Consider the following 14,129-nt stretch of genomic DNA (forward strand, 5'->3'; position numbering starts at 1 on the left):
ATTACATATAAATAAAAATAATTACCGTTTTACTGAGTGCCTGTTCTCTTTAAAAAACTTTACATACACTGTCTCATTTAATTTAATCACCACAACAACCCTGTATGGTGGTAGTATTAATAACAATAACAATGATAGCTAATAATTTCCAACTGCTGATTATGTGCCATACATGGCTGTAGATAATAATTTATTAAACATTATAAAACCTATGAAGTAGGGCTTTTCATTTTACTATTATCCTCATTTTACAGACAATATAATTGACATACACAGAGGTTAAAGAACTTGTCCAAGGTTACATAGCTAATAAGGTAGACATTATTCTATTCACTTTATAGTTAAGAAAACTGAGACTTAGGGACTTCCCCGGTGGTACAGTGGCTAAGACTCTGCACTCCCAATGCAGGGGGCCTGGGTTCAGTCCCTGGTCAGGGAAATAGATCCCATATGCTGCAACTAAGAGTTTGCATGCTGCAATTAAAGATACTGCAGGCCACAACTAAAGATACTGCATTCCACAACTAAAGATCCCCCATGCCACAACTAAAAGATCTCACATGCCACAATGAAGATCCCACATGCTGCAACTAAAGACCCCACATGCCACAAGGAAGATCCCACACATGGCAACAAAGATCCCGAGTGCTGCAACTAAAACCCAGCATAGTCAAATATTTTTTTTAAATGAAAAGAAAAGAAAACAGAGATGTAAAGAAAATTGTCTATAAAGGTAAGTAACTGGGGCAGGCTTTGAACCAGTATCTGTTAAGACTCTGAATCCACATTCTTTTGTTCTACCACTCTGCCAAATTTATGTGGATTTTCTGTGTACAGAGAATGCCCTATATAGATAACAAATGTTTAAGGCTGGCTTCCCTCTTTCTTGCCTTCTTTTTCCATAAGCCATGGGATACTGAGGACAGTCTCATTTTAACATGTGCCTCTGAGAAGAATATAATTGGGAAGGCAAGCCCAACATGAAAGCCCATATACTGAAATGTGTCCTTTAAAATGATTCTTTCTCCCGAGGCATTATGTGTTGTAGTCCTTTGAGAATGCGTACCTGAGAGTTTCTAAGGCTTACCTTTCAGATACTTGGGGATTCCTAAACAGGTGCTTACGACAACTCTTCTTCAAAAAGTTTTTCAAATGGTTGCTACAGAAAGGTCTCCTATTTCTCTCTGCCTCAGAAAGTCCTCAAAATTCTCACCACTTGGAGAAACAAAAGCTGCTTCAAGCCTCCCAAGACACCTGGAAAATACTCACATTTATAAAGCGACTGAACCCACAGGAAGAAACTGGGATTGAAGTCTTAACTCTTGAATAAACTGATTGCTTCATTTTGGACAAACTATTTCCCTTCTCTGCGCCTCAGTTTCCTCTTCTACAAGATGAGGCACTGGATTAGATGGTTTTCCAGGTTCACCAGAGCTCTGATTCAAGGATGAAAATTAAAGTGAGTTTGGAGGCTATAGCGGTGCAATCCCAGGGGGGAACAGTTGTATGAAAGTCCAAAGCCCAGATTTGCAACCATTAACAGAAATAGATTTGCAACCATTAACTGAAACCCACCAGGGCTGGTTTAACTTCAACAGGGAAGGAAAGTGCCCTGGGATTCTGATTTAAGAATGCAAGTCCTATGCTTCCCTGGTGGCGCAGTGGTTGAGAGTCCACCTGCCAATTCAGGGGACACGGGTTCATGCCCCGGTCCGGGAAGATCCCACATGCCGCCGAGCGGCTGGGCCCGTGAGCCATGGCCGCTGAGCCTGCGCGTCCGGAGCCTGTGCTCCGCAACGGGAGAGACCACAACAGTGAGAGGCTCGCATACAGCAAAAAAAAAAAGAATGCAAGTCCTGCTTTCTTGAGACGCGCCTCGCTGGGAGAGTGTCAGGGGCACCGCGTCCCCGTGGCAGCCTGCAGTCGGCTTCAGTGTGGCTCGGAGCCAGGCCAGGCAGCCACGCTCAAGGCCCGCGTTGCCATGGCCACAGTTCCCAAGTTGCTGCAGCAGCAGGAGGAGGAACACAGCAAGCTGAGATCTGTATCGGTGGACCTGAATGTTGATCCCTTGCTTCAGACTGACATACCTTATGCACTCAGTGAGAGAGATAAAGTCAAATTTACAGTACACACCAAGACCACGCTGCCCACGTTTCAGAGCCCAGAGTTTTCTGTTACAAGGCAACATGAAGATTTTGTGTGGCTACATGACACTCTTATTGAAACTACAGACTACGCTGGGCTTATTATTCCGCCTGCACCTGCAAAGCCTGACTTCAATGGCCCTTGAGAGAAGATGCAGAAACTGGGAGAGGGTGAAGGGTTTATGACCAAAGAAGAATTTGCCAAGATGAAGCAAGAGCTGGTCTTCAAGAAGACTGTGTCTTCCCGTGATGTCTCTCTTCAGTGGCTCTCCTCTCACCCTGTTCTCAGTAATGATTGCAACTTTCACATTTTCCTGGAATATGATCAAGATCTAAGTGTTAGGCAGAAAAATACCAAAGAGATGTTTGGTGGCTTTTTCAAAAGTGTGGTGAAAGCACTGATGAAGTCCTTTTTTCAGGAGTTATGGAGGTAGATGACTTCTTTGAACAAGAGAAGCATTTCCTCAGTAACTATTATGATAGGATCAAGGGTTCCTTTGCAAAGGCTGACAGAATGACCAGCACTAATAAAAATGTAGCAGACGGTTACATCCACACTGCAGCCTGCTTGCATAGCCTGGCTTTAGAAGAGCCCACGGTCATCAAAAAGTACCTACTGAAGGTGTCTGAGCTATTTGAAAAACTTAGGAAAGTAGAGAGTCGAGTCTCCTCAGATGAAGACTTAAAGCTGACAGAGGTCCTCCGATACTACATGCTCAACATAGAGGCTGCTAAGGATCTCTTATACAGACGCACTGAAGCCCTCATTGACTATGAGAATTCAAACAAGGCGCTGGATAAGGCCTGGTTAAAAAGCAAAGATGTCAAGCTGGCTAAGGCATACCAGCAGGAATACTGCCAGAATTTGAACAGCTTTCTGAGTCTGCAAAAGAAGAGCTAATCAATTTCAAACAAAAGAGAGTGGCAGCATTTAGGAAGAATCTGATTGAAACGTCTGAACTGGAAATAAAGCATGCCAGGAACAACATCTCCTTCCTGCAGAGCTGCATCGACTTGTTCAAGAACAAGTGAACAAAGGATATGAATGTGAAGAAAGCCAGCATCATTTGCACTCAGATCATTACCACAGAAGATTACCTTTGACTTTAATTTAAAATTATGTGAATAAATATTTTGATTTCTAAAGATCTTAACACTTACCCATGTTGGTTTAAAAATATTTCTATTGCATGCTACTTGGACACAACTAATCTTTATGCATTTAATACCTCAGAGTGGGTAGAATTTAAGTACTGGGTTCTCCTCTAATTTGTCTTTTGTAATTAAGAAAGGGTGCGGGAATCTCATGCCTTCTGGAGTCTGTGTAAGGAGTGGCCTGGCACATGCTGCCTCACTGTTCCATGTACCCATGCCCCTACAAACCGGTTACTTTAGGGCAGGTGCCGATTATAACAGATAAGTCAGCCACTTGTTACAGGTAAGAGACATTCTATCTCTTCATTAAGTAATTTTCCCTTTCTTACTCTCCTGGTTCTTTAATCACCTTGAGTTGTTTGTACTATAACAAGAGCAAGAAAAATCTTTATATACACCCTTTGCAGCCCCATTTTTGTAGTAGGGGAGAGAAGCATCTTAAGGGTATAAGAACAAGTAACAAGGCCTAATTTAGAAGGTGGCCAGATCTACATTAAGAAAGATGTGACCCCCTCCCTAATGGGGGGGGGGTATGTGTGTGTTTGGACTTTTTATAAAGTGTACAATAAAATAATAATCCATGCTCTTAAAAAAAAAAAAGAATGCAAGCCCTGGGAATTCCCCGATGGTCCAGTGGTTAGGACTCTGCGCTTCCACTACAGGAGGCACAGGTTCTATCCCTGGTCACCTGTAAGCTGCACGGCACTGCCAAAAAAAAAAAACAGAATGTGAGTCCTTTGAGAAATTATTTAACATGGACTTGAAGGATTTGGTGGAGGAATGTAGGCAGTGGTAAAGGAATAACTCTTCTTCAACTTTGCAGAAAAGAGCAAAGCAGCATCAGATCCTTTTCATATGTTTTTCCCTGTGCTAAAGACAGGAGCAAAGATAGGCTCCTGCTGCCACCTTGTGGCACATTGGACAGCTTAGAAGGAAGTGTTTACTCAATCTGGGTGCCCCCAAGCCTAAAATACCCTCAAGAAACCACATCTTCTTTCTCCCTTAACAATTACACAGAGCTTGATTACTCACAAAACACTTCCAACCCTATGATCTCGTTTCATTCTCTCAGCAACTATGTTGAGTGGCAGGAAGGAGTTAATAACACCATTTTACCAACAGACTATGTGATTTACCTACCGTCACAGTAGTTGGCAGTCAGGACTTGAACACACATCCTGACTCTAAATGAGGCAGTTCATTCACTACTCTGTAGGAGTGGGGATGAAACAGGTTTAGGTATGCTCTAGGCCTAGGAATTTGAGAGAGGGAAGCTTGGGAAAAGGAAAACTCAATTTCTTGTGCAGACACAACTGGCCACAGGCTACAGTCAGGCTGCATGTCTATAGAAAAAGACATTCAAATAAGCCTGGATTCCTGCCTTCCTTCCTGGTTTGCACATTCTTGGTTAACATCTCTAGCCACTCCAGCTGGCCTCCCTCCCTCTGCTCCCCAACCCCAGCCTATAAATCAGGGCTCAAGACTTATAGTTAAATGCTGAACACCAAACAGATCCCAGGCACGGGAGCCACAACATCCAGAAATCAGCAAGAACTACTGGGAGCACTGCTGTGTCCCTGGGTTAGAGCTCATAAGATTTGTGGCTCAGCCAAAATCTTCTTATAAGTTTTCATGGGAAGCCCAATTGGCTTGTCTCATAATGATGTCATGCTCACTGAAACACAAGGGGCAATGCTGGGGTTACATGATTTACCAACTGGCATATAGGAATGGCCTAAAATTAATCTGAGTGTCCAATTACTCCAAGGCAACCATAACTTCTTTGATATGGAATTACAAAGCCCAGTGCCTAAACCTTCCACCACCATAGGCATTCCTTCTGGTCCATTCATTCATTCATTCCCTAAGTGAGTAGAGCACATTCACCAAATGAGTAGGGCACTGTTATAATCCCTTTGATTGAGATTTTGTTGCCTAGTGGTGAACAGAGGGAAATAAGGAAAGAACATAATTACAAATGCATGTGAGATATATATATATTAAGTACTCGGGGGTTAGGAGGGAAAAATAAGATTCCTTCTGGTTTGGGTGTCAGGGGATTGGGGGCAATAAGTGGATAAAGAATTATTTCACAGATATAGAACACAAAACACTGCAGTCTGGCCTTTACAAACCTTCTCTGCCTTCTCTCCAGCTACTACTTTGTTCTTACCCTACCATATTCTGAACATAAATTTTCTTCAGTAATTTAAGGATTAAGAGTTTAGGCTTTGGAATCAGATAGATCTTGGTTCTAATCCCAGCTCTGACACATTATACAACCTTGGGCAAGGCTGGAATTTTCCCAAGCCTCAGTTTCCTGATCTGCAAAGTGGAGATTACAGTAATACTCATTTTAAAAGGTTTTTGTAAGAGTCAACTGATGTCACGTATGCAAAGCACCTAGCTTTGTGCTAGATGCACAGTAAAAACATAGTAAATAGCAATCAATATTGTTAGTTATCTCTGTGCCTTTGATCTTTTCTCTGCCTGAGGTTCTCTTCATATTCTCAGACTGTTTTACCCCAATTTCTCTTTTAGAGCCATCACAAAAGTCTATTTCCTTCAGTGCCAGGTCCTGCTAGCTGTCCCTCACTGAGTTCAGAACCTTTGTTCATTCCTACATGACTGTGTTTATGTGACGTCAACTTGTATTTGTTTATGTCTGTCTTAAGTCTGTGAGGCTTCAGAGGGCAGCAACTGAGTCTTATTCATTATGCACTAGCACCTAAGCACAATACATGACTCATGGTACCACGAGAGAAATTACTGTTGAATAAATAAGATTATATTTGAACTGGATCTTAAATAAGTAGGATTTTTTTTTTTTTTTAGTATTTATTTATTTGCACCAGGTCTTAGTTGCAGCAGGCAGGCTCCTTAGTTGTGGCTTGCAGGCTCCTTGCAGCTGGCAGGCTCCTTAGTTGCGGCATATGGACTCCTTAGTCGTGGCATGCAAACTCTTGGTTGCAGAATGCATGTGGGATCTAGTTCCCTGACCAGGGATTGAACCTGGGCCCCCTGCATGGGGAGCTCAGACTCTTAACCACTGTACCACCAGGGAAGTCCCCAATAAGTAGAATTTAAAGCATACTTCCGAATGGCCTTTTAAATGTGAATATTAACCTATTAATGTTGTACACTAAACCACTGGAACCCACTATATTGAATATCAAACATTAGCCTTAAGATGGGCTGACAGCATCATCCACCACAGTATAGACAGCAGAAGCAAGAAGAATTAAAATCCTGAAGGCTGTGGAACAAAAACCACAATCACAGAGAGTCAAACAAAATGAAACGGCAAAGGATTGTGTCCCAGATGAAGGAACAAGATAAAAACCCCTGAAAAACAACTAATTGAAGTGGAGATAGGCCATCTTCAGAAAAAGAATTCAGAATAATGACAGTGAAGATGATCCAGGATCTCAGAGAAAGAATGGAGGCAGGTGTCGGGAAGTTGCAAGAAATATTCAACAAAGACCTAGAAGAACTAAAGAACAAACAAAAAGAGATGGATAATACAATAACTGAAATGAAAACTACACTAGAAGGAATCAATAGCAGAATAACTGAGGCAGAAGAAAGGATAAGTGACGTGGAAGACAGAATGGTGGAAATCACTGCCATGGAATAGAATTAAGAAAAAAGAATGGGGCTTCCCTGGTGGCACAGTGGTTGAGAGTCCACCTGCTGATGCAGGGGACACAGGTTTGTGCCCCAGTCCGGGAAGACCCCACATGCCGCGGAGCGGCTAGGCCTGTGAGCCATGGTCACTGAGCCTGCGCATCCAGAGCCTGTGCTCCATGACGGGAGAGGCCACAACAGTGCCTGCATACCGCAAAAAAAAAAAAGAAAAATGAATGAAAAGAAATGAAGACAGCCTAAGAGACCTCTGGGACAACATTAAACACACCAACATTTGAAGTATAGGGGTCTCAGAAGGAGAAGAGAGAGAGAAAGGACCTGAGAAAATATTTGAAGAGATAATGGCTGAAAACTTCCCTAAAATGGGAAAGGAAACAGTCACTCAAGTCCAGGAAGTGCAAAGAGCCCCAGGCAGGATAAACCCAAGGAGGAATGCGCCAAGACACATAGTAATCAAACTGACAAAAATTAAAGACAAGAGGGAGGGAGACGCAAGAGGGAAGACACATGGGAGCATATGTATATGTATAGCTGATTCACTTTGTTATAAAGCAGAAACTAACACACCATTGTAAAGCAATTATACCCCAATAAAGATGTTAAAAAAAAAAATTAAAGACAAAGAAAAATTATTAAAAGCAACAAAGGAAAAATGACAAACAATATACAAGGGAACTCCCATAAGGTTATCAGCTGATTTCTCAGCAGAAACTCTGCAGGCCAGAAGGAAGTGGCATGATATATTTAAAGTGATGAAAGGGAAGAACCTAGAACCAAGAATATTCTACCCAGCAAGGCTCTCATTCAAATTTGCTGGAGAAATCAAAAGCTTTACAGAAAAGCAAAAGCTAAGAGAATTTAGCACCACCAGACCAGCTTTGCAACAAATGCTGAAGGAACTCCCCTATGTGGGGAAGAGACCAGCAACTTAAAACAACCTTGTACACATATAGACTGCTATATCAAAACCTCATGGGAACAGCAAGCCCAAAAACTACAATAGATACACACACAAAAAAGAAAAAGCAAGCCAACCTCAACACTAAAGATGGTCATCAAACCACAAGAGAAGACAACAAAAGAGGAAGAGAAGAAAAAGATCTACAAAAACAAACCCCAAACAATTAAGAAAATGGCAATAGGAACATTCATATCAATAATTACCTTAAAAGTAAATGTATTAAATGCTCCAACCAAAAGACACAGACTGACTGAATGGATACAAAAACAAGACCTGTATATATGCTGCCTACAAGAGACCCAGTTCCGGGCTTCCCTGGTGGCGCAGTGGTTGAGAGTCCGCCTGCTGATGCAGGGGACACGGGTTTGTGCCCCAGTCCGGGAAGATCCCACATGCAGCGGAGCAGCTAGGCCCGTGAGCCATGGCCGCTGAGCCTGCACATCCGGAGCCTGTGCTCCGCAATGGGAGAGGCCACAGCAGTGAGAGGCCCGTGTACCGCAAAAAAAAAAAAAGAGAGAGACCCAGTTCCGACCTAGGGACACATACAGACTGGAAGTGAGGGGATGGAAGAAGGTATTCTGTGCAAATGGAAATCAAAAGAAAGCTGGAATAGCAATACTCATATCAGACAAAATAGACTTTAAAATAAAGACTGTTTTACAAAGAAGGAAACTACATAATGATCAAGGGATCAATCCAAGAAGAAGATATAACAATTGTAAATATCTATGTACCCAACATAGGAGCACCTCAATATATAAGGCAAATACTAACAGCCATAAAGGGAGAAATCAACAGTAACATAATAATAGTGGTGACTTTAACACCTCACTTTCATGAATGGACAGATCATCCAGATAGAAAATCAAGAAGGAAACACAGGCCTGAAATGACACATTAAAGCAGATGGACTTAATTGATATTTATAGAGTATTTCATCGAAAAGCAGAATACACATTCTTCTCAAATGCACATGGAATATTCTCCAGGACTGACCACATGCTGGGCCACAAAGTGTGCCTCTATATATTTAAGAAAATTGAAATCATATTAAGAATCTTTTCCAACCACAACACTATAAGATTAGAAATAAACTACAAAAAAAAACAGTAAAAAACACAAACACATGGAGGCTAAACAATATGCTACTAAACAACCAATGGATTACTTAAGAAATCAAAGAGGGAATCAAAAAATACCTAGAGACAGGGACTTCCCTGGTGGCACAGTGGATAAGACTCCACACTCCCCATGCAGGGGGCCTGGGTTTGATCCCTGGTCAGGGAACTAGATCCCACATGCATGCTGCAACTAAGAATTCACATGCCACAAATAAGGAGCCTACGTGCTGCAACTAAGAAGCCCGTGAGCCACAACTAAGGAGCCAGCAAGCCGTAACTAAGGAGCCAGCCTGCCGCAACTAAGACCTGGTGCAAATAAATAAATAGATATTAAAAAAAAAAACCTAGAGACAAATGAAAATGAAAGCCCAACAATCCAAAACCTACGGGATGCAGCAAAAGCAGTTCCATCAGGAAATTTTATAATGATACAGTCTTACCTCAGAAAACAAGAAAAATCTCAAACAACCTAAACTTACACCTAAAGCAACTAGAGAAAGAAGAACAAACAAAACCTAAAGTTAGTAGAAGGAAAGAACTCATAAAGATCAGAGCAGAAATAAATGAAATAGAGACAAAGAAAACAAGAGCAAAGATCAATGAAACTAAAAGCTGGTTCTTTGAAAAGATAAACAAAATTGATAAACTTATAGCCAGACTCATCAAGAAAAAAAGGGAGAAGACTCGAATCAATAAAATTAGAAATGAAAAAGGAGAAGTGACAACTGACACCACAGAAATACAAAGGATCATAAGAGACTACTACAAACAACTATATGCCAATAAAATGGGCAACCTGGAAGAAGTGGACAAATCCTTAGAAAGGTACAATCTCCCAAGACTGAACCAGGAAGAAATAGAAAATATGAACAGACCGATCACAAGCACTGAAATTGAAACTATGATTAAAAATCAGGACATGATGGCTTCACAGGCGAATTCTATCAAACATTTAGAGAAGAGCTAACACCTATCCTTCTGAAACTGTTCCAAAAAATGGCAGAGGAAGGAAAACTTTCAAACTCATTCTATGAGGCCACCATCACCCTGATACCCAAACCAGACAAAGATACCACAAAAAAAAGAAAATTATAGGCCAATATCACCGATGAACATAGACACAAAAATCCTCAACAAAATACTGGCAATCTGAACCCAACAATACATTAAAAGGATCATACACCACGGTCAAGTGGGATTTATCCCAGGGATACAAGGATTTTTCAGTATCCGCAAATCAATCAGTGTGATACACCACATCAACAAACTGAAGAATAAAAACCATATGATCATCTCAACAGATGCAGAAAAAGCTTATGACAAAATTCAGCACCCATTTATGATAAAAACTCTCCAGAAAGTGGGCATAGAGGGAACATACCTCAACATAATAAAGGCCATATATGACAGACCTACAGTTAACATCATACTCAACAGTGACAAGCTGAAAGCATTTCCTTTAGAACCAGGAACAAGACAAGGATGTCCACCCTCACCCCTTTTATTCAACGTAGTTTTGGAAGTCCTAGCTATGACAATCAGAGAAGAAAAAGAAATAAAAGGAATACAAATTGAAAAAGAAGTTAAACTGTCACTGTTTGCAGATGACATGATGCTATACATAGAAAATCCTAAAGATGCTACTAGAAAACTACTAGAGTTCATCAATGAATTTGATAAAGTTGCAGGTTACAAAATTAATTCAAAGAAATCTCTTTCACTCCTATACACTAACAATGAAAGGGCAGAAAGAGAAATTAAGGAAACAATCCCGTTCACCATTGCAACAAAAAGAATAAAGTACCTAGGAATAAATTTACCTGAGGAGACAAAAGACCTGTACCTGAAAACTGTAAGACGCTGATGAAAGAAATCAAAGATGACACAAACAGATGGAGAGATATACCATGTTCTTGGATGGGAAGAATCGGTATTGTGAAAATGACTATAATACCCAAAGCAATCTACAGATTCAATGCAATCCCTATCAAATTACCAATGGCATTTTTCACAGAACCAGAATAAAAAATCTTCAAATTTGTATGGAGACACAAAATAGCCAAAAGCAATCTTGAGAAAGAAAAACAGAGCTGGAGGAATCAGGCACCCTGACTTCAGACTATACTGCGAAGCTATATTCATCAAAACAGTATGGTACTGGCACGAAAACAGAAATATAGATCAATGGAACAGGATAGAAAGCCCAGAAATAAACCCATGCACCTACAGTCAATTAATCTACAACAAAAGAGGCCAGACTATACAATGGTGGAAAGACAGTCTTCAACAAATGGTGCTAGGAAAACTGGACAGCTACATGTAAAAAAATGAAATTAGAACATTCTTTAACACCTTACACAAAAATAATTAGGATTAAAGACCTAAGTGTGAGACCAGACACTATAAAACTCTTAGAGGAAAACATAGGCAGAACACTCTCTGACATAAACTGCAGCAATATTTTTTTCAATCCGTCTCCCAAAGTAATGGAAATAAAGAGAAAAATAAACAAATGGGACCTAATTAAACTCAAAAGCTTTTGCACAGCAAAGGAAACCACAAACAAAACGAAAAGACAAGCCACAGATTGGGAGAAAATATTTGCAAATGATGTGACCAACAAGAGATTAGTCTCCAAAATTTACAAACAGCTCATGCAGCTTAATATCAAAACAAACAACCCAATCAAAAAATAAGCAGAAGACCTAAATAGACATTTCTCCAAAGAAGACATACAGATGGCCAGCAGGCACATGAAAAGATGTTCAACATTGCTAGTTATCAGAGAAATGCAAATCAAAACTACAATGAGATACCACCTCACAATAGTCAAAATGGCCATCATCAAAAAATCCAAAAAAAAAAAAATCCAAAAAAATCCAAAAAAATCCCAAAAAAAAAAAAAAATCCACAAATGATAAAATGCTGGACAGGGTGTGGAGAGATGGGAACCCTCCTACACTGTTGGTGGGAATGTAAATTGGTGCAGCCACTATGGAGAACAGTATGGAGGTTCCTTAAAAAACTAAAAATAGAGCTACCATATGATCCTGCAATCCCACTCCTGGGCATATATCTAGAGAAAAACATGGTCCAAAAGTATACATGCACCCCAATGTTCATTGTAGCACTGTTTACAGTAGCCAAGACATGGAAGCAACCTAAATGTCCATCAACAGAGGAATGGATTAAGAAGATGTGGTACATATATACAATGGAATATTACTCTGCCATTAAAAAGAATGAAATAGGGCTTCCCTGGTGGCACAGTGGTTGAGAATCTGCCTGCTAATGCAGGGGACACGGGTTTGAGCCCTGGTCTGGGAGGATCCCACATGCTGCGGAGCAACTAGGCCCGTGAGCTACAACTACAGAGCCTGTGTGTCTGGAGTCTGTGCTCCGCAACAAGAGAGGCCGCAATAGTGAGAGGCCCACGCACCGCGTTGAAGAGTGGCCCCTGCTTACCACAACTAGAGAAAGCCCTCACACAGAAATGAAGAACCAACACAGCAAAAGTAAATAAATTAATAAACTCATACCCCCAACATCTTCTTTAAAAAAAAAAAAAAAGAATGAAATAATGCCATTTGCAGCAACACAATGGACCTAGAGATAGTCATACTCAGTGAAGTAAGTCAGAGAAAGAGAAATATCCTATGATATCACTTATAAGCAGAATCTAAAAAGAAATGATACAAATGAACTTAGTTACAAAACAGAAACAGACTCACAGATTTAGAGAACAAACTTATGGTTACCAGGGGGGAAGGGTGGAGAGAAGGGATAGTTAGGGAGTTTGGGATTGACATGTACACACTACTATCTTTAAAATGTATAACCAACAAGTACCTACTGTACAGCACAGGCAACTCTGCTCAATATTATGTAACAACTTAAATGGGAAAAGAATTTGAAAAAGAATAGAAACATGTATAACTGAATCACTCAGCTGTACACCTGAAACTATCACAACATTGTTAATCAACTATACTCCAATAAAAAATAGAAAGTTAAAAAAGAAAAAAAATTTTAATAAAATAAAATAAAAAGATGGGCTGACAGGACCAAAGTGGGTCAAAATTTCATTAGGGAAGGCTGGGATGGCTGCACAGATGAATAGATGGAGTCTGGAGCCCAGGTGGATGTTTAGGAAACAGGTGCAGGCCTTCCTTGGGTAACCAGGGGCACTTTGGGAGTCTTCAGTGGAGGAGGGGAAGGATTCCCTTTAAGAGTGGATAGGAGATTCAACAATAGAAAGAAGACAAAAGACAAGTAACTTTTTCCAGGATGACCCTAAGAAGAAGACAACACATTATGTTATACAGAAGATCACCATATAGTCTAAAAGGCTTAGTCTAAATTATAGCTTTCTGCCTGCTCATCATGGAACCATCACTTTATCTGCAGAGGAGCAATCTTGTCTTTCATTACAACAGAATCAGAGGTCTCCAGGTCCTCTTAAGGTGCTTGGCAATTTTTCAGCCATCATTTTTTCAAATATGTTTCTGGTGTCCCTGCCCTGCTCTAATTCCAATTATATGTATGTTAGACCACTTGATATTGTCTCACAGTTCACTAATGTTGGTTGTTTTTTTTTTCAGGCTTTTTTCTCTGTGCTTTATTTTGGATAGTTTCTATTGTTATGTCTTCAAGTATCTAACCTTTTCTTCTACTGTGTCGAATCTGCTATTAATCCCATGCAATGTAATTTTCATCTCAAATACTGTATTTTTCATCTCTAGACTTGCGTCTTTTTTTATATCTTCCATTTCCTCTCCTTGTTATACTCATATTTTCCTCTACTTCTTGAACAAGTGAAGCATATTCATAGTAGCTCTTTTAATATCTTGTCTACTAATTCTATGATCTCTCATTTCAGGATTCTGTTTCTATTAATTAAATTTTATATTTTGACTGTATGATCGTGTTTCTTTGCACGTCCAGTAATTTTTCACTGGATGCCAGACATTATGTCATTTCCCTTCCTTTACAGATCACGGTCCTGTGATGCCTGTTGTCCAATGTCTGAAAACTATTCTTTTCTGTATCTGGTTGGGTTTTTCAGTTGTTTAGAGTGAGAGGGTAAATTCTCTTCTTGAT

General features: G+C 40.3%; 1 pseudogene; it reads left to right on the forward strand.

Moving 5' to 3' along the window:
• Positions 1 to 1,969: 1,969 nt before the first annotated feature.
• On the forward strand, positions 1,970 to 3,176 carry LOC136120249 (sorting nexin-5 pseudogene; annotated as a pseudogene).
• Positions 3,177 to 14,129: the final 10,953 nt, after the last annotated feature.

The sequence above is a fragment of the Phocoena phocoena genome, chromosome 3 (assembly GCF_963924675.1).
Source record: "Phocoena phocoena chromosome 3, mPhoPho1.1, whole genome shotgun sequence".
NCBI classification, from domain to species: Eukaryota; Metazoa; Chordata; class Mammalia; order Artiodactyla; family Phocoenidae; genus Phocoena; species Phocoena phocoena.